Source organism: Dermochelys coriacea, chromosome 18, assembly GCF_009764565.3.
Source record: "Dermochelys coriacea isolate rDerCor1 chromosome 18, rDerCor1.pri.v4, whole genome shotgun sequence".
Taxonomy (NCBI): domain Eukaryota; kingdom Metazoa; phylum Chordata; order Testudines; family Dermochelyidae; genus Dermochelys; species Dermochelys coriacea.
In genome coordinates this window covers 14786606-14806476 of record NC_050085.1, presented here as the reverse complement: position 1 = coordinate 14806476, position 19871 = coordinate 14786606, and the positions used below count along the sequence as shown (strand labels likewise).

Sequence of the window (19871 nt, the reverse complement as noted above, 5' to 3'; positions counted from 1 at the left end):
GGCACCCCATTATAGCTGGGACGATGGCTTAAGTTTCTTTGGGATGGATCCTCCATTCCTAGGTAAGGCCCAAATAACACTGAGTAGCACATGGAGGGAGGGAGGAAAGAGAGGAGCCGATACCCCAATATAGGGTAGCCTCCATGGTTGGAACCATGAACTGCTAGTTGGAACTTACATTAGAAAGGAAGAGAAGGGGTCAGAAGAGTGACACCCCCAAAAAAGCCTCCCGTGTATATGGAAGATACAAAGCGAGGCAGCGTTTAGGGTACTGAACTGGGACTCTGCAGACCCTCATTCTACTTCCTGGGGAAATCACGTTCCCACCCCCGCGCTTCTGTTTCTCCTCCCGCCCTTGGTCTGTGCTCAGGGCAGGGAGCATCTCTTATTAGGTGGATGCTGGGATCCACCTAATAAGGTGTGGCTGGGATCCCTTCACAAGCTATGGGCCAGATTCGGATGCCCTCACTTGTGTCGGGGTGGGGCCTTATGCCCCACTGAAGTCGATGGGAGCACTCAGAGAGCAGCGTGCTAGGACTATTCCCCACCACCAAGAACGCAGCCCCCCACCCCCCAAGAGGGACGTTTCATTGCCAGAGCTGCAAATTCTGCCTCGGGTCTGGAAAACCCAGCTGGCCTCCGAGCGTCATCACCAGCCGGAAGGACATTTCAAGCAAAGCTTGGCCGACTATTCCCTGTGAGGGACAGAACAGAATCCAGAACTGGGCGCCTGCTCTGTGTAACACTGTTTATCCCCATCCCCGCTACCCGCCCCCATGGCGCTTCCCTCTGGCGGCTGGCGCGCAGCCTCCGGCAGAGGCGAAGAGCAGAATAAAGTGCAGAAGGTGTGATCCTCCTTACAGACTTTTCCCAGGCCAGACTTTGAAAGGCTGCGGGCCTTCCAGTGTCCGACTGGAAGGAGAGCTGTGGGCAAATGGATTTCAGAGTCCAGCTGGGAGAGCCAAGCTCCCCAGTGGGGATGGGGAGGGAGTGTGCTGCGAAGATGGACCACGCTGGACCACGGATGGGGCGGCGGAGGGTGGGGGAAATGAAGCAAGGGAAGAGCTAGGCTAGAAAGAAGGGGAAGTGGGGGAGGGAATTAGCCAGGAGGCGGGTCGGCTGTCTCGGGCAGAGAGGACTGCAGCCTCCTGCGTGCTCACAATGGGCTGCAGGACACAAGCCAGGTGTGACAATCCGGCCAGCCGAGACTCTTTGGGGGAAAAACCAAGTCAGCATCGAGGGCTGGCACCGGCCCCACGCCAAGGAAGTGGCGTGCCGCCACTCGCCGTTGGCAACCCGCTGCCTTGGCAGCTTCCAGGAAGCGGGAGGCAACGAAAGTTGAAAATATCCCCAAAGTGGCAAGGTTATTTGGGGATAAAATACTAAGGCCCTTTGGCCCAGGCCGGTGTGCAAAAAATCTATGTCAGATTAGTGATTATCCCAGCTTTCCCTCCTGTGCCATGCCATCTCCAGATTCAACCATGCAACTTCTTATGCCCCCATTTTCACACTTCCCCACCCCAAAAACAGATAGCACCCCTCCCCACTCCTGGGTCATAAGCTGTGCCCCAACCTTGGAGCTGGCATTGCTGCGAGATGGGAGAATGGGCACAAACTCTACCTCAGGTGGCACTGGGAGGACCGTGTGCGGTCTGGGCACCCTACAGGATGACCCAAGGGGAAGAGCTGGGCTCTAGGCACTCATCCCGGCGGAGACAGCCACGGGGAGGGTGGAATGCCAGATCTCCAAGCGACCTTGACTGTGTCAGAAAGCAGGCAGAGCTGCCATCAAGGAAAGTCCAGCTTTACTTGGTCCTGCCTCAGCACAGGGGACTGGACTTCTCAAGGTCTCTTCCAGCCCTACATTTCTATGATCCTCCCCATTCCCCTGGAGCAACTGGCTGCAGGAGCAATGAGTGTCAGGAGAGGGGCACCTGTCTAGGCAGGGGGGATAACAGAGCTGGCCCCTTTTGCCAAGCACCAGGTGCCTGGGGAGGTGGAGTGGGGTGCTGGGAGTTATGGACTGGAATTGGGGCCTAGGCATTCTGATACTGCTGTGATGGGCAACCTCGTAGAATCCTAGAGATACACGCTTCAGTAATGGGGAGGGGAAGTTCCCTGGCAGGCGTCTGAGGAAGAAAGCCCAGATCTACCCCCTGACTGCGCCGAGGGTCAGAACAAAGATCAGAGGAGCATCCATCAACAGGATTTGGAGTGGCCTTAAGCAATCAGCCACATAGAGCCACATGTCCCCTGAACTCTACAATGCCCAGGTAGGCCCAGAACAGGGGATCCTTAGGAACCCATTTTAAAAGACACCAGATCCCCTTCAGTAGAAAAGAGAGAATGACACTTCTAGCCCAAATGCAGCTGTCCCCACTACTGGTGAAAGGTGTCAGACTGACAATCCTGGAGCTGGAAGGCTGCTGGCTACTGACACAACAGGAGCATTGCCAGTTCTCACCATGCTTTGAGTCCTTCTTGAAGGACCAAGTACCTGGAGTCCTGAGATGAAATGAGGATCTCAGCTTGTATTTAAAAATAAAGTTTCACACTGAGGGGGAAGAGCTTGAAAACGTGCCCTGAATGCCCCATACGAGGCTCAAAGCAAACCAGGAGGCAAAGAAAACCCCAACTTTCTTTATAACAAACAAAAACCTCATATAAAGCAAATCACATGATTTTGGGAAGTGGGGGACTGCCTCCTGATTATTGACCACCTGGAACTGGCACTCCTGGAACTGGCACAGACTGGGCACTGCCCAGCCCCCTTCCCCCCCCCAAACAACATTGAAAATGCCACTGTAAAGAAATCACAGGCTGACAAAATGAGGCTCTGACTCAGAAATTCTTGCTATACGCTCCGGGGGGGGGGGGGGGGAAGCTGCACCCTATTGGCTTCATCTTCCTCAAACCGCAGGCAAACCACTGAGAAAAGACACTTAAGCATTTTAACCCAAGAAGTCACCTAGAAGTGAGCCCCCACTGAATACTCAGTTGTGCAAGACTGTACCACAGTGGGGTAGTATGACCCCCGCCCCAGGAGCTGTGTGCGCCTTAAAGCAGGAGGAAAATAAGTTCCTGGGAAGGAACCATGGGAGTGAAGTAGGAGCTGGGAGTTTGCGAGGCGAGATGGGCGAGTTGTGAGGGTCAGGCAGTCATTTTTTCAGGGGTTCAGAGGCCGATGGCCGGCACTGCAAGTGCAAAGTAACTGAAGTACTTTGGGGCCCAGGCTGTAAAGTTGCAGAGAGGAGAGAACATGGAAATTCACCAAATGGCTCAACACCATCAGGAAGTAAACTGGTTTGTTGCGGGGGGGGGGGGGGGAGGGGAGAGGACTACTCCCCAACACACTGAGCAAAGTACATCTATCATCATGGTCATCATCCCTAGCTCTGATCGAGTACTTTCCATGAATAGAGGTCAGGGCACTTTGCAAAGGTATCATTATCCTCATTTCACAGATGGCACGGAGAGGTCAAGTGACTTGCCCCAAGGTTACCCAGCGGAGATATTGAGTGACTTACCCTAGGCCACACAAAGCCAGTGGTAGAGCTGGGAATAGAACCCCGGAGTCCTACGCACTAGACAATTTTCCAGCCCTCCACGAAAACACCTGAGCTTTGTGTTTGGTTGTGTCCATGGCTAGAACACCCTGGAGGGCTGCTGTCACGCCTCAACTGTGATTCTAAAAGGCTATTTCCTGGATGTTCAGATAATCACAGGGGTTCGGAAGCTGGGTGCCACGCATTCCCCAAGATGAAAGCCCCATCTCTTTGGCCAGCATGATGCAGCCTCATCATTCTCCTTGGGGGCAAAGATACAGGAGAGTTTAACACAAGGCACTTCCAGAAAGCCACCTTTTCCCTGGGGAACCGCTGTGGGCAGCCTCAGGTAGCCGGCAGCGGGAGGAAAGGACCCTAGGGTCCCGCTGGGGCTTTGTGCCTGGCAATACACATCGCTGCCTGCGCAGCACTATGGCAACTGGCGCTTTCATATGCAGATATCAAAACCCGGTGCTCATTGGGCCCGTAACAATAGCTCCCTTCGGAGCGTCTGGAGGGGAGAGAGAAGCCACAACAAAGAGATACATGATGAACTTCCACAGCCTCCAGAGCTGCAGCCCTCTCCAGGAAGGGAAGTTTAATGTCTCGAATCCCCGAGCTGGTGTAGGATTGACCCGTGGTCCCGTATAAAATCCCACTCTCCCGCCTCTATCCAAGTTAAACCCTCGGATGTTAGAACATGCACTGGGGCGAGGCTTTTAATCCGGCCCTGGTTCTTGAGAAAGGACTTTCTTATTCCCTGGAGATGTTTTCCACCAAAGGGGTGGCTGCATTTCAGTGGCAAGTATCCACACGGGGTGCTGGAAGGATGCGGGCTACTACCCCGGCTTCATGCACTGCCTTTGTGCCAGCGAGCAGCTTAATCGCAAGACAGCAGGCCTGAGGGAGAGCACGGAACAACCCTGCACTGGAGCAAGGAGAGCACAAGAGACCGACGCTGCCACAGCAGGCGGTGGAGTTTATGCCTAACTAGGGCAAGCTCTTTGGGGAAGGCGCTGCTATGTCTCTGGCACCGGAGAGCTGCAGATCCTGCTCTCTCTTAGGAGTTTCTATGGCACCTCTCACCATAGTAACTCAGCATCGCACAATCTTTAACAGGTATAGTAGCACATGGGGAAACTGAGGCACAGAGCAGCTAAGTGACTTGCCCAAGGTCAACAGACCTCTTGTGCAGAGCGGGGAATTGAACCCTGGCCTCCCAAGTTCTAGGCCTTAACTCTTGGGCCATCCTTCCTCCGGCTACTACTGCAATATAAAATATCAATGGCTTGCAGGCAGGGAAGAATTCGCTGATGGGAGCCCAAGCTTACGCAAATAGTTCACAGATGGATGAAAAGGACAGGCAGCCTGGCAATCCTGTATTTGCAAGCAGCTCCAGCTGGGACAGAGTAGCCGCTACAGGATAGAACCCGCTGACCCCCACATTTACCAGAAGGCTTCTCTGACTTGTTATGGCTTCCAAGCTGAAGACAGCTCAGGCTGCTCTTCTCTTCAGGGGCGGCCACCCTCACTTCACATCTTGAGAGCTAGGAGTCTGCCCACATGCCCGCCGGAAACCCATGGGGACTGCATTGCCGCACTCCCACACACCACAGCCTGGGGGTTACGGCATCGCCCATTGGCCTTGACACAGCCCTGCCCTCCGCCTCCTTCACAACGGTCAGGGAAATGACACAGGGTTTTGTGGGATTTCTCTCTCGCGCTTCATTTTTAGAACAAAAGTGCAATTGAGGCAAATAGCCCACGAGCCTGCGCTAGCTTTCAACTCCGACAGATTTAACTTTGCTTTGATTTTCCTTTTATCACACTGTGGCTCAATAGAGCCGCTGCCATCATCAAGGGGGGAGGGAGGGGAAAAGTAAGTTTTGTTTCAATATACATTTTAAAACGAGAGAGAAGTGCTTCTGTTTCAAGGTCAGATGCATTAACTTTGAGCAGTTCCACACTATGGAGAGAGGAGAAGCATGTGGTTTTTGTGGGGGTCTTATTGTAGGACAGCGAGCCAAGGTAGGTGCTACGCCTAAGGGGACATGGTCAGATGAATGTGCAGGGTTGACCTGCCCTGGGGCAAGGGCAGCTCACCTGGGCTAGCATCTGTATCAAATCCAGACCCTTGGATAAGCCACAGCCTATGGCAGCTCCCCTTGTGTGTAAAAACAGAGCTCATGTCAAGTTGGTGGCAACGTAGGATTTCACACTTATTGCTGTACTGAACGCCAAGGCACTTGGAACATCCCAGCAACAGCAGGGTTCGAACGCAAAGAGTCCTGCTGAAAAACCACCATAGGCCCCCCCATCACTTGAACGAGAGGAGGATCGTCACTAGCGGCAGAGTATCGACGCACAGAGCAACCCTGATTCCCCACAGAAGAGAGGCAGCAGTAACCAGACACTAGCCAGCCTGTTACCATTAGAGCTGCTCAAATAATTGATCCCACAAATTATTTAATTAATGGATTTTAATGTCTTCTCCTTCCCACGCTTTATCCTACCAGCTCCAATTACGAAACCTATGGCTCTAGGCTCAGAAGGATTAGATTTTTAATCAGTAAATGTTGGCAAACATTGGTTTCACCGTATATATATTACGCGCGCATGCACACGCACACACACACACACACACACAATATTTCCATTGGTAATAGAAATGTACATGTGGGCCAAGCCAGAAAAATGCTTGAGAGCAGAGGGTTTGATTTAAGGATGTTTACTTGGTACATTTGGACATATGATGTTGACAATGTGTGTTTTAACAGCTATAAAACTTTAAAAAAATGTAATCTCAAGCTCTGCTGTCCGTAAATAATTATTGTCTGAAACCTCCATTGTCCGATCTTCTCACAGCTGTGAAAATTTAAAGTAAAAATCGAAAAATGCTTAAAAATAAATGTCAGCATTATGAAAAAGTCAAAATCGAATTCTGCCAAGCCCCCTACCCACAGGGAGCTGGCAAGTCTCGGAGAAGGTCCGTACAGAGCTTTGAGATCCTAGGATAGAGATTCCGGAGAAGAACTACATAAAGGCAGGCTGCCTGCTGCCCTTGGCTACTGAACCACTGATGGGACCATTGAAACTTAACCCTGTAGGGGGAAAAAAAAAAAAAAAAAAAAAAAAAAAAAAAAAACAGAGCAGGGGGCTAAACCCCCCCCCCCCCAGCACTATCCAGGTGCAACTGAAGGAGGCTAGGGTCCCCGTGGAGAGGTACAAGAAGGAGCTATCTTCAAGGAGCCCCTGAAAAGCTCATTCGCTCCCACACTGGGGGACCATGCTCTGAACAGCCACTGTACCAACAGGCCATGTACTCCGCCTTCGGTGGGGGGCAACTGAAGCTTCAAAGAGGAGCTAGGCCTGACCTCCGCTCTCACCCTCCCCTTTGAAGCCTTCCCCTACCCCAGCGCTTTTTAAAAGGCATCTTCCTACTCCTAGCCCCCCCCCCCCCAGTCTCCAAACTCATCAGCCAGAGCCTGAGCTGGATTTAGCAGCACCCAGGTGAACGGGGGCGGAGTGGCAGCAAGTCAGCAGAAGGCTGCATCATTTCTAGATCGCATGGGCGCAGGAGGACTTGCCAGAGTCCATTAGGCCAACCCAGGCTGGCCGGGCTGTTGAAAAACAGGCTTCAAGCAGCCGGGATCGAAGGGTACATCTACACAGCAGCACTGAGTCTCAGAGCCGGGGTTGAGCTGAAATCCGGCAGAGGGGAGCATTTCAGAGCCTGCGCTCCAGCCCGAGCGTCTCCGGCCTGCAGCCCCGCAGCACCAGCCTGAGTCGGTGGCCTAGGGCTCCAGGACTCACTGCCACGGGTTTTCTCTTTTGCGCCATAGAGATACCTGAAGCAACTTAATGCAAAACAGGGCCCAGCCTTTACCACGTCGTGCTAGCAGAAGGCCAGGCCCACCAGAGGGTCTCCCACCTCCTACTACAGTCGCTTTCCCCAACCCACCTGGAGGCAAGCCCCGGCAGGCTGGCAAAGGACGAGTGGTGGCAGGGCCAGAGCAGCCATGGGTCCCACAAAGAGGGGCCATTGGATTGAACCGGGGGGGGAGGGGGGCAGTAATCGGAGCCTGATTTCTTCTGCCTTACTCCAGGGGGAGCGGCCCAGCCTAAAATTCAAAGGGTAGCAGTAACAATCCTAGAATGCAAAGGCAGGGAAGGTTGAAACATCTGAGCCAGGAAGAGATTTAAAAAAAAAAAAAAAAAAAAGGTCAAGAGACCAGCTACTGAAAAAACACCACACACAGTCCTTTGGGGGCAGGGTCCATATTTTGGTTCTCTGTTTGTACAGCACCTGGCAGGCCAGGGTCCTGATCCGGGACTGGGGTTGCTAGATGCTACCACGGTACAAATAAGTTATCTGCTTCCCTCCCACCCCTTTCTAAGCCCAAGTGGCTGGAAGGCAGCGAAGCTAGAGGGCAGAGGTGCGTGTTAAAAGCCTGAAGGAAGCCGAACAGCTTCAGTCCTTTAAAAACTCATTCAAAAAGTGGAATTAAAAACGAACCAAAAGGGATCTGCTTGTGAAGGAGGCCATCACAACTCTCAGCCAATGCACGACAGCTTCTGCTACCCGTCACACTGGCTCCTCCGGCGCTTAGAAGACAGACTAATTAGAAAAGTAGCGTAAGGGAGAGGGCACTCTCTGGAGAACACAGCCAGCTAGCTGGACTTCAGAAGGTTTTAGAAACAGAGACAGGGAGCCATTAGGGGAGAGGTATGGATGGAGAGGGATCCCAGTTACACTGTTTAAACAATCACGCCCTTGGACACTCCAGAAATCGAACGTCATCAGATGTAAACCAGCACTACAAAGGTTGGAACAAATCACATCAATGGAGATTCTAGGCATAGTCCGCTGGTGGGTGGGGAGAGAATTAGACATTAAACCCAGGCCTTGCTCCCATTTCTGCTCAATACAAGATACCACCACCACCCTTCTCTGTTCAGAGCTCCTCACACAAGGGCCCAGAAGTCAGTTTCCCCTCGCGCTTCTGTCAACAGGAAAGGTCAAGGGGGATGGGGAAAGACCAGGAAGAGCTTTGTGGCATTCAACTTCCAGCCGATATCGATTAGTGAAGAATCCCTCCCAACGCTGCAGCCAGGTGCTTCACTTGTTAGGAACTAGCCCAGAGCACTCAGCTTCCAATGCCTGCTCAGGGAGCTCAAAGGGCAACAAAGCAACATGGGGTCCCTAAAATCCCTCTGCCCTCCTGACCCTCGCACCTCACTGCATCCTCCTCAAAGGCTGCAGTCTATGCTAGAAAAACAAGGGGCTTTAACTCACTGCAAAAGGGGTGGCTGTAGTGTAGACAGGGCTCCGGCACCTGATGGCTTAAAAGATCAGCTAACTAGAACCTGAGCCGTCTCACTCTAAGTCAAGGGCTCAAATCGAGGCCAAGGCCAGGATCATCGAAGGAGTCTAAGAGAAAGATGCCAAACGCCCACTGAAATTCATTGGGCCGTTACCTCCCTTAGACGCCTTTGAAAATCCCAAGTCACTGGTGACTTAACTGTTGGGTGGGCCATGCAGGCAAGCTGGGGATTGTGTTCTAGAGCAGAGAGGCCAGATCACTGCCAACAAGGAGACTGTTCTGGATGGTCTCCAATCTCAGCAGAGAGACTGATATCCCAGAGGTGCTCTTCTCAGGGCCAGGGTCAGGGCAAATGGGCTAGGAAAGCCAATCTGGCCGCTGTCCGGGCTGTGAATAACTGGAGAGTTTCCAGAGATGCCAAACCAGCCGTAAGAAATTTAAAAACAACCTCTCCATTTTCTTTGCAGTCAACATTTAATGCACACATTTTCTTAAGTTGAAGGCATTCAGCTGCACTTGCTCTTGTAAATTACCTACCAATTACGCACATTACACTCTTTAACACACATATCAATCAATTGGCATGTGATCATATTCAATAATTGCCACGGCATAAAAATCAACCCCCCCCCCGGAGGTGCAATTTAAAGTGTTAATTAATTGCTCCCGATTGGCATGCTAATGAGGACCTGACTCCCTTCTGGAAGAGGAGGAGAAGAGGACATTTCTGCACCCCCAGCGCTGTAGAGCAGCCTCCAGCATGGCCAGAATTGAAACCAGACGTGCAGGAAGTGTCTCATTAGCAGTAATTGCTTTGTGAGGATTTGAGGTTTCCCTTCAGTGCCACCACCACCAAGAAGCTGCCAGGAGTTGGGGAAAAGGAAAGCGGAGGCAGAACCTATGTTACGCTAACATTTTCACTTAAGCCACGGAAAGTTTACTCAGGCTGTGACGACAGCGGGCGGCAGCCCGGTGAGCAGCAGAGGATCACTGCTCTGCCGGATTAGGCTGAAACAGCAACTCCAAGCCTTCCAACCGCCTGGCCTCACAGCTAAATGACTCGTGAAATAGCCTAACAACGGCCTCCCCTTCCAGCTCCCTTCTACCAGCGAGAGGTTGGTTTTTACATACAAGACACCCCCCGCCCCCGCATTGCGTCTCTCTTTTAAAGGATCCTGTAGGAATGGGGAGTCATTTTCATTAGATCTCCGGTCCGGCACAACTGAGCCCATCATAAATGGAAGTCCATGGCAAAGGGCCCATTCACTTCAGTGGGGCAGGAGCAGGTCGTTTTAGCAGGGCCGGGCTGCTGGTTCATGGGAACACTCCTCCAGCTCTGGTTCTCATGAATGTCTTTCAGGCAGCTGTTGCTTCAGAAGGGGAAAGGTGGCGCGTTGGGCTCAGTGGGACAGCTGGTACCACCCTGCGAACTGAGCTATTACATTCTCTCTGGTTACTTGGGAATCAGACCTGAGGTCCATTTGCCCAGTATCGGGTCTTAGACAGCAGCCAGTACCAGATGCATCAGAGGAAGATGCAAGTGCCCTGCGGTAGCGGATGCAAAGAGCCTGCCCTCACATTAGGTCTCACGCTGACCTCTCGGGTCCAGACAGGGATTAAAAAAAACAACCAAGGCTGGCATGGGTCAGTTGACTCAAGCTCACGGGACTTGGGCTACGGGATGGAAAAACTGCTGTAATGACACTCCACCCTTTCAGGGTCCCAGAGCAGGAAAGTCCGCCATGCCCAAACAGCTACATAGCCATCTTTAGCCCCGCAACCAGAGTCAGCTCACCTGGGCCAGCTGCAGCCATGCTGTGGGTCTTATCCCCCTGTAGACGTACCCAAATAGGTAGAACTTGGCTTATTTCCTGGAAAAGGTTGAGGTCCCTCCCAACATTTATTATAATTAATAACTCTGGATAATCATGTTAAAAACATAAGAACGGCCCTACTGGGTCAGACCAAAGGTCCATATAGCCCAGTATCCTGTCTTTTGACTGTGGCCGATGCCAGGTGCCCCAGAGGGAATGAACAGAGCAGGTAAATCATCAAGTGATCCATCCCGTCGCCCATTCCCAGCTCCTGGCAAACAGAGGCTAGGGACACCATCCCTGCCCATCCTGGCTAATAGCCACTGATGGACCTATCCTCAATGAACTTATCTAGTTCTTTTTTGAACCCTGTTATGGTCTTGGCCTTCACAACATCTTCTGGCAAGGAGTTCCCTTGTGTCCAATTTCCTCCTGAATTATGCCAAGTTCTTGGCTGCAACAACTTCCTGTGTCCATGAGTTCCACAGTCTGCTTACACCCTGTGCAAATAAGGAAATGCTTACATCTGTTTGGAATTTGCCACCTTTTAAAATTTCATTAGCGGTCTCTGTTCTTGTGATGTCATTTAACTTCGTTCATTAAAAAGAAATTACTCCGTCTAGTACAGAGAGGCTCAGCCTGTGTCTGTGATAAAGTCATCGTGCTATTCCTTTCCCATATACTACCCAGCTCTGGCTTTGAAGAAACCTTGAAAACTCAGTGGGAGCAGAGAGCACTGCTTGCGGACAGTGGTCCGGCATCAAGTGTGCCGAGACCACTGTCAATAATGCATCGTTTCCTTGAGCTCCCACATCTGTCTCCACATGTTGTCTAATCTGATCCTTCTGCTGTAAGCTTTTTGGGGCAGGGACCATTTTTTGCTCTATGTTCATACAGCATTTTGCGCAGTGGAACCTGGCTCCATGACTGGGACTCCTAGGTATGACCCTAATGCAACCCAACAGCAATAAGCTGCTTGGCTCTAAACCCAGGCCTGAGCTCAGCGTGCTGAGGTTCAAGTTTGCAAGCCTTTCAGCGATCCACATTTCATTTCTACGATACGGAACACAGGGAAGCGGGGCAGCCATGCTGAGCCGTTTGGGCGCTGCTCCAATCGCATCACTAGCTCCAACTCGCCAACCTGCCCTGAGAAGTCAGGCAGAGAGGACAAGCAGCAGGAAAGAAAAAAGTCAACCAACCCCCTCTATCGGATTCAAAACACAGGCTGAAGCACGCAACAAAGAGGGACATCTACCCATCATGCACAACACCACCCCACTGTGAAGGGGCTCAGATTTCATCCTCTAGCCACAAAGGGATGGGGAGACAGACACACCCTGCATTTCCAGTATCATCCCCCATTCTAAAGCACCTGTCATCACAGCACCTAAACACTCATGAACCTCAAGTGTCAGCTGGGGCTCTTTTCGGGACAGGAGACTATTGCAAAATCACAATTCTGTCCTCCGAGTTCCTTCCCGTCCGCCTTAACAAAGACCCCGCTCTTCAACGGAGACTGGCCAAGTACAACCGTCTCCTTACCGGGGAGAGGGAAAGAGTGACTCAAGCCTGGAAGAAGGAGCAGCAGCATTATTTTGGCTGAAGCTAATATAATTAAGAGACTGAGTCGCTCTTATCCCGCGAGCCCCTTTCCCAACAGCCCCTTTTGCACAGAGTATCGTTCTCCCCTCCCAACTCCTGCAGAGCTCAGATCACAAAGTCTCCGGGGCTAAGACAATAGCTGCTTATGTTCTAAAAGAGCACAGCTTTCTGGGAAGATGGCCAGGCCTGGCAGCTCTCAGCAGTGGGAATAAAAGGCACGTCTGTGCCACGGAGCCTCTCTTCACCAGTGGTACGCCCTTGAAGGCTGCTGAGCAGCCGCCTGCGTGGGGCTCGGAATCGGAACTGCAGACAGATGCTCAGGGACTAGCAAGAGGTGAACTCGAAGAACCACACGGGGCTCAGAGGAGAGAGGTTCTTGTTCCATGCTGGTGACAGTTAGCCAGCTCCCCAGGCACGGAGAGATGTACAACTGCGCTCTCCAAATGCCACTGCAAACAAAGGGCCCCATCCTGCAACACGCTAAGCCACTGAAGTCAGTGGGAACAGAGGGTAGTCAGAACCTGGCAGGATCAGGGCCACAGAGTATCCCATGGAGGGCAGAGGTGGGGAAGGGTACACTCCCAAGTGCTATGTGCATTTTCACACAGGGCCCAGCAATAGGGTACAAAATAACAGGACCTGAACTGTAGAGATTTCCCCAAATCCATGCAGGAAAACAAATGCATTGAGTAGACAGACAGATACGATACCCTGCACTCTTCCAGCCCTCTATGTGCCTGTTTCCTTGCTGAAGCTTGCCAGAGAGTTTGTTTACTTTCCCAGTGGAGTTTCTCTCTCTTTGGAATGAGTTCTCACGGGGTCCAACCATCTGTCCGGCTGGCTTGATCCTGAGCAGTGCTGAGCACTGGCAGCTCCCACTGGAGGTCAGTGGAGATGCAGGGTCTCTTCAAAACCCAGGACCAGGGTCTGTGGGTACTTGGGGGTGTAGGGGAGGATGAGAGACTTGGCAAAGTGCTACTAAAAACGTGCAACGAAGCTCGACTCCAGCCTAGGAATCACCAGTAGATGGTTGGAGAGTTTCACTCCAATGCTTTTGCCTGGTGCTGTAGCCCGATGGGATGTGCGACCACCAAGCAGCTAGCATTTCCGTCCTCACCAGTCTGTTCAAGCACTTCGGTACCAGTCATGGGGACTGGCAATGTGTCGTAGTCTGGGCGCATCCTAACAGGATTGTCTTCACAAACACGCTCACTCTGGTACCTCCTCAGCATGGTCCGGTCCATCGGCTTCCATCACACTTAGTACAAGAGCTGGCTGCCCCAACAGCCTCGGGCACAGGTCTTACCTTGAGACAAATGAGACCGATTCTGACTCTCACGCAGGTGAGAGTCAGGAGTAGCTCTGGTAAAGTCCACAGCATTAGGCCAGCATAAGGTCAGAATTAGGCCCTAGTATTCAAGACAAATTATCAGCAGCAGGTGCTGAGGCGGTGCCTGGGGCCCCCAAAAGTTAAGAATTAGGATCCCATTATACTCAAGCATGTGCATGACATAGCGTACACACTCGCAATTCCTGCCCCGAAGGAACTTATAGCCTAAGGAGCCAGAGCAACAAAGTTTGGATCCAAAACCAATCTGTCCTCCCCTGCTTGGGAGGTTGGGAATGAGGGGTGGAGGGCGAGTGCTTGCCCTTCTTATCGGGGTGGGAGCTCTGCGCAATCAGCACAGCAGGCAGGTGGAGGCATTCCCCTTCTCACAGCTTGCCTACCCAGGAAAGTTATCCTGGTAGAAGCTAAGGTGTGAATTTAAATAGAGCTAGCGATTCCATGCACAGACACTCCTTTTCTGGACCACGAGTAGCTTTTTCTTTTGCTTTAACTTAGGTCTCTTCGGAAGGAGTTTAAGTTAAACCAAAAAAACCCCACTTTTATTCTGGAACAAGAGAGAGTGTCCACAGGGGGAGTTCTACCAGTGTAACACTTTAACTAAACACCAGTATAATTACACAAAACTTTGGCCATGTTTATGCTAGGAGCGCTTTGCCAACAAACTGCTCCTAGTGTGGATGCAGCTGTACTGGCAAAGCTGGTTTGTACCAGGATAGTACAACTGCCCCTCCATGAGTGAAACTGAGGCCTGATCTACACTACAAAGCTTGGCCGGCATAGCTATGTCAGCTAGGAGAGTGGGGGGGTGTGGGGGAAGAGAACCCATCCCCTAATGGTCAGGGTTGGGACACAGGCGGCTGGACCTAGCAGTTAACGAGACTCCATAGCAGCCGGGGTTCAGATCCAGGAGTTCCGGAACTGAGGTCAGGGCTGAGATTCAGACACCTGGAATCAGGGCGAGTCAGGAAACCAGGAGATTAGAACCAGGAGACAAGAGCAGATAGCACTGGGTGAGCAGTCCCAAGCAGGATGCAGCCCAGTTGAAGAGACATTTCCTGTTCCCTTTCTTCTGGTGTAAGTTGGGGAGGACGGGGGCGCAATCGGGAGCTCTGAAGCCTCCTATTGGAGCTGGGCTTCCAGGAGTTCTGGTTCTAGCCAACGCCAATAAGCCATCGGTGAAGGGTTGGAGCATGATGAACATGGCTTGCAGGATTCCTGGGGTGGGGGGATCAAGACCTCCAGGGCATGACACTAGCGGACATAACCCCTGGTAGATACCCAAAAATATGCAGGCAGAAGAATATTTCTGTCAGAATAGCTAAGGTTGTTCAGGGAGGTGGTGCAGCTATGCCATCAGAAGATGGCCTTCTGTTTGCCTATGCTGCATCGCCACTACAGGGCTATGTCAGCTTAGCTATAGCACCCGTCCAAGACTCTGTAGTGTAGACAAGTGGTAACAGTTTTGCCAGTGTAATTGCATCTACACTAAGAATTCTGTCAGGCAAAGATCAGACGACCTCTTCATCCCTCCACACCAGCAGAAGGCTGTAGCATAGACCTGGATCTTTCCCGCATTGACAAGGGCTTCCAAGTAGGGAATGTCTTCATTAGACTCTTACCATGGGTTAGCTGGATTGCTAATTAACCGGAGATAATTAACGTTTGTCTAATGTAGATGCTCCCCACACCTTTGTTTGAAACTTAGAACCTTTGCTCATCCTCGCAGGCCTATCCTTCGGGATCGCAGCCTAGATCAACACTGCCTGACCCCACTGGCTGTGTCCTCGCCAGAAAATTAACTTGTTGTGAATCACAAAATTTCCTTGCTAACACAAAAATCAAGAAGGAATCCGGTGGCACCTTAAAGACTAACAGATTTATTTGGGCATAAGCTTTTGTGCGTAAAAAACCCACTTCTGCATTGCCCAAATAAATCTGTTAGTCTTTAAGGTGCCACCGGACTCCTTGTTGTTTCTGTGGATACAGACTAACACAGCTACCCCCTGATACTTGCTAACACAATTGGGGCTCAGACATCAACCCCCCTCTCAGTCGGGCCACAACTGTGGTACCCCATGAGGCATATGGCAAAGCAGGAGTTTGGTTGTCTTTCCTTTTGCTAATCTGAGGCATCTGCAATGAAAACACGCGGCCACGAACATACAGAACTGCCTCCCATTTCCCGCCTCAAACAATATCTGCAATGGAGATGGCACCGCAGTGCCTTCGGCTGTGGAGATCCACCTCCTACACTCCAGAGCCCTCCCCGATGCCACAGTTTTACCCACATTGTGCTACTGTTTTCCCTCTCCCCCACATCTCAGCCACCAGGCCCCTTTTCCCTCCCAACCAGGGCTTGAGCCATTCCCTGCCTCCCCCCCTCCACCCCCTTATCACTGCCTCAGGCTGGAATAACTGACTTCACAGTGTCTTTAAAAGATCTTTGTTTTACTGCAGCAAAACATAATGCAAACTCAATTAATCTAAAACCCAAACCAGCCTGGTATTTTCCTTTCTTGGTATGATGATTTAAAGTTGCTTTTCAACTGTCCTGAATAATTGAAGTTAACATGAAAATTTAAAGTCTTTCAAGATTTCATTAAAATTCATTCTCTCTCCCTTTGGAGAATTGTCATTGCGGAGTCCCGGGTAGGGCAGGCAGCTGTCTTGGCTGTAAAACATTTAACTCCATTCTCCCTGGCTAAAGAGAACTTGTTCTCAGTGTCTTGATGGGGACCCAACAACACTCCCCAACTATTCCTCCCCTGTCAGCCCCGCCCCAGCCATTCCTCATCACTCCATCCCCCGCTACTCCGACTCAATTCCATTCGTACGGCAGCACGAGCTCACGATTGCCCAATTCCACTTCAAATAATTCAAATCCTATTGATTTCCTTTATGCATCCCTGCCCCCAGATCCAACCAACTGCAGGAGCGTAGCAAAATAATCAACTCCGGAGCCAAGCTAGAGAGGCAACCAGTCCGAATCCTGCTTTACACCATTGGGTTAAAGTTTCCTCCATCCCAAGCTAATTCTAGTCAATATTTATATAGCGCCACTGGCATGCATTACATTTCACAGACTGTAGCTAATAAGGTCCTTAGAGGATAGAAGGGATACAGAACTTCATGTTTCAGGCATAACCCAACCCCTAAATGATGCTGAGTAGGGAGCAGGTTTTCCTTGGCACAGGGTACTTCAGAGCTGTCTACTGGATTTCTTGCACCTTCCACTAAAGCATCTCAGCTGGTCACTTCCAGACATGCATTGGGTTAGCTGGACCATAGGCGTTGCCATATCCGATCAGCCAATGTTGTAGGAATTACTGATCTAGAGGAAATCTGATGACACTAGGAATTATGATATTGGGTATATGGAGAGTGGAATGACTTATATGAAACACTGGGAAGGGAATCCAGCTCTTGGCAAGTGCACTGTTTTCACCGAAAGCAGATAAGAGGTTTCATATCAGTTGGCTTTGTTTGCTCTAGCCATTAACTCGCACAGTCCGTCTTTTTATGAAGGGGAGAAGTTGAGTCAAGTCACGATTTGAAAAAAAATCAAACGGAGAAAAAAAAATCAGACAAATGGAAGTGTTTCTGTGAAATATTTAAAGATATTTTTACGTTGTCTTGGATCTGGATTGTTTTTTTTAAGACACGTTTCACATCTGCTCCCTTGTCTTGTTTGCAAACCGGAATGTTATAGCTTTCTGTTAGGGCTTGAGAATCTAAAAAAGTGAACCCCTCTAGAAGCAATGAAAACAGCAAGATCACAAAACAGTAAAAGCTGAATGATTTTTTTAGAAACATAAAATGCTGTAGCTGTTAAACCAACCCTTATGGAAAAGTCCTATAGAATTTAACAGATATTTCAAACATTTTGAGCCACCCTATAGAAAGAGTTCTCTCTCTGCTGTAGCATTCTACAAGATGGTTTAAAAACAAATCAGCCTAGAACAGGATCTAAATTTAATCAGATTCTCTGCTGGGGTAAATCAGTGCACTCCAGGGGAGCTATGGCAATTTATACCAGCTGAGAATCTGACCCTGTAGCTTTCAAGTAGCTGCAATAGGATCCTATTGGTTTCAACCCTAGTAAATTCCATACAGCTGTTCCAAAAGGGAAAGTAAAAACAATGTTCTCACTCATTGATAAAGTTTGATGGTTAACCTCACTCTGTCCTTTTAATGCAAGGTGACACTTTATTTGTTGGCAAAGGAAGGGATAGGCACTTATGGACAGACAGAGTCCTACAAGCTGGACTAGCATCAGCCATTCATTTTTCCATGCACACACTTGACTACCCCTCCTCCTTGGTAACCATAGCACTGAGCAGAGGAGTGTCACCTCCTGGGACAGGCAGAGAGGCTAATCCACTTCATCCTTCAGGAAGGCCTCGGGGTGAAGGTGGGGTCAGGGAGGAGAAAGTTAAGAGCCTGGGACTTGAGTCTCCAGACAAATGGTTCTCTCATCTTAGCCCCAATCCAGGGAAGTCCATAGGATTTACAAGCCCTTGTCACCTCTCAGGACCAACTCCCTACACATTTAATTCTGATGTTGCCCAAAGGCCCCAGTCAGGATCAGAGTCCCGTTGTATGAGGTGCTACCCCAAATGCCAGCCTCTCCCTCGCCCCTTCACACCCACAAGCGCACATACCCACGGAAACGTGGGCTGAGCATTAATCCGGATACGCTTCAGTTTCGCCTTGGTGCTGAATTTCAGCACAGCAACTCGACTCTCAAAACATATCCTCCCCCTTCCATAAAGGCCAGCCAGGTCCCTGAACTGGTACAGCCCAGAGAGCATGTGCTCTGCTAGGGAAGAGCGCTCAACCCACTTCCCACGGCCAGCTGTCATCTGGTACTAGACCAGCCAGGTCCAGGACAGGAGTGGGAAGTGACCAAGGATTGACGATACTTGATAGGTACATTTAAGGGCAGAGCATAATTCAAAAGGGAGATGTCAGGATTCCACTCCACAACATTCAGTCTCCAGCTGCAAAATAGTGTAAGCAAAAAGGGTCTTTAATCCAAGGGAAAACAGGCTGTGAAAGCCAAAGGATCCCTGAAAGGGGAGGGGGATGGGGAGGAGGCAGGGAAGAGGCCCTTAGCCTGTTGCCCAGGGCAAATCACAGCCAGCTTGGGATTTGTTTGCCCAGCAAAGCTGGTCATGTAGTCTGAAGATCTGGTTAGATCGTTGCAGCTGGGAAAAATCAGTTGTAGGGGGTTGGGTTAGAACATGCTGCCCCAGTATTTTACACACGGGACATCAGTCTCCACAAGTGATCACTTCCTCCCACTCAAGTCTCGGCTCTTTGTCATGGATAGCAATATGGAGGGTGGGGATATGTGTGCAACAAGCCTGGAGATTCAGGTCAGACAGCCCAAGCTGCCAGCTCAGCCAGGTGTGAAGTTCGACTGTTCCAGCTCACAGCAGGTCGCTGGGACCTTGCATTCACATTTGGGATCAGGGAAGCCTCAGAGTGAGGCTCCTCCAAAAAAAATCGGCCCCCCCCCCCCCCGAGATTGGAGCTGGTGCCCTCTCTGTAAGCATGTTCCCTACCCAAAGCCTTAAATTACCTTAGGCTCCCTCCTAGCTAGCTGGGCCCCAGCTGCTACATTCGGAGCCTTATTTTGAAAGCCTCCACATTCAGGGTCTTGGGCCCCACGGCTTCTGTTTAGGCTCCATCTCTAAACATTCCATAACCCAGCCAGAGTCCTACTTGCTCTTGGGGTTTCTTGCCCTGGCTCTCATCTGAACCTCAAGCCTCCCAAATTGAGTTGGGAAGCACCCAAGCCCAATTCATCTTTGCCTGCGACAAGGCCAGAACCAAGCTGGGTCTGCTGCAGAATTTCAGGGCTTCTGCACCTGCTCCGGGAAAAAAAGAAAAGGAGGACTTGTGGCACCTTAGAGACAAATTTATTTGAGCATAAGCTTTCGTGAGTGACAGCTCACTTCATTGGATGCATTCAGTGAAGCTTATGCTCAAATAAATTTGTTAGTCTCTAAGGTGCCACAAGTACTCCTTTTCTTTTTTTGCAAATACAGACCAACACGGCTGCTACTCTGAAACCTGCTCCGGGAAAGAATCCTGCAGGGCAAGAGCCCGCTCATAGGAAAAGAGTTACCAGGCTTTATATCCAACCAAGAAAGAGGTTCCAGCCAATCTGCAGGTCACAGCTTGGTTAAGCTGTTTTATCCCAACTGGTTTGCAGTCCCCAGCCTACAACCAA

At 50.7% G+C, this 19871-nt stretch overlaps 1 protein-coding gene across 1 annotated transcript in view; it reads right to left on the bottom strand.

The window, feature by feature from the left end:
• AGRN (agrin) overlaps positions 1 to 19871 on the bottom strand; it is a 221870-nt gene that overhangs the window by 134392 nt on the left and 67607 nt on the right.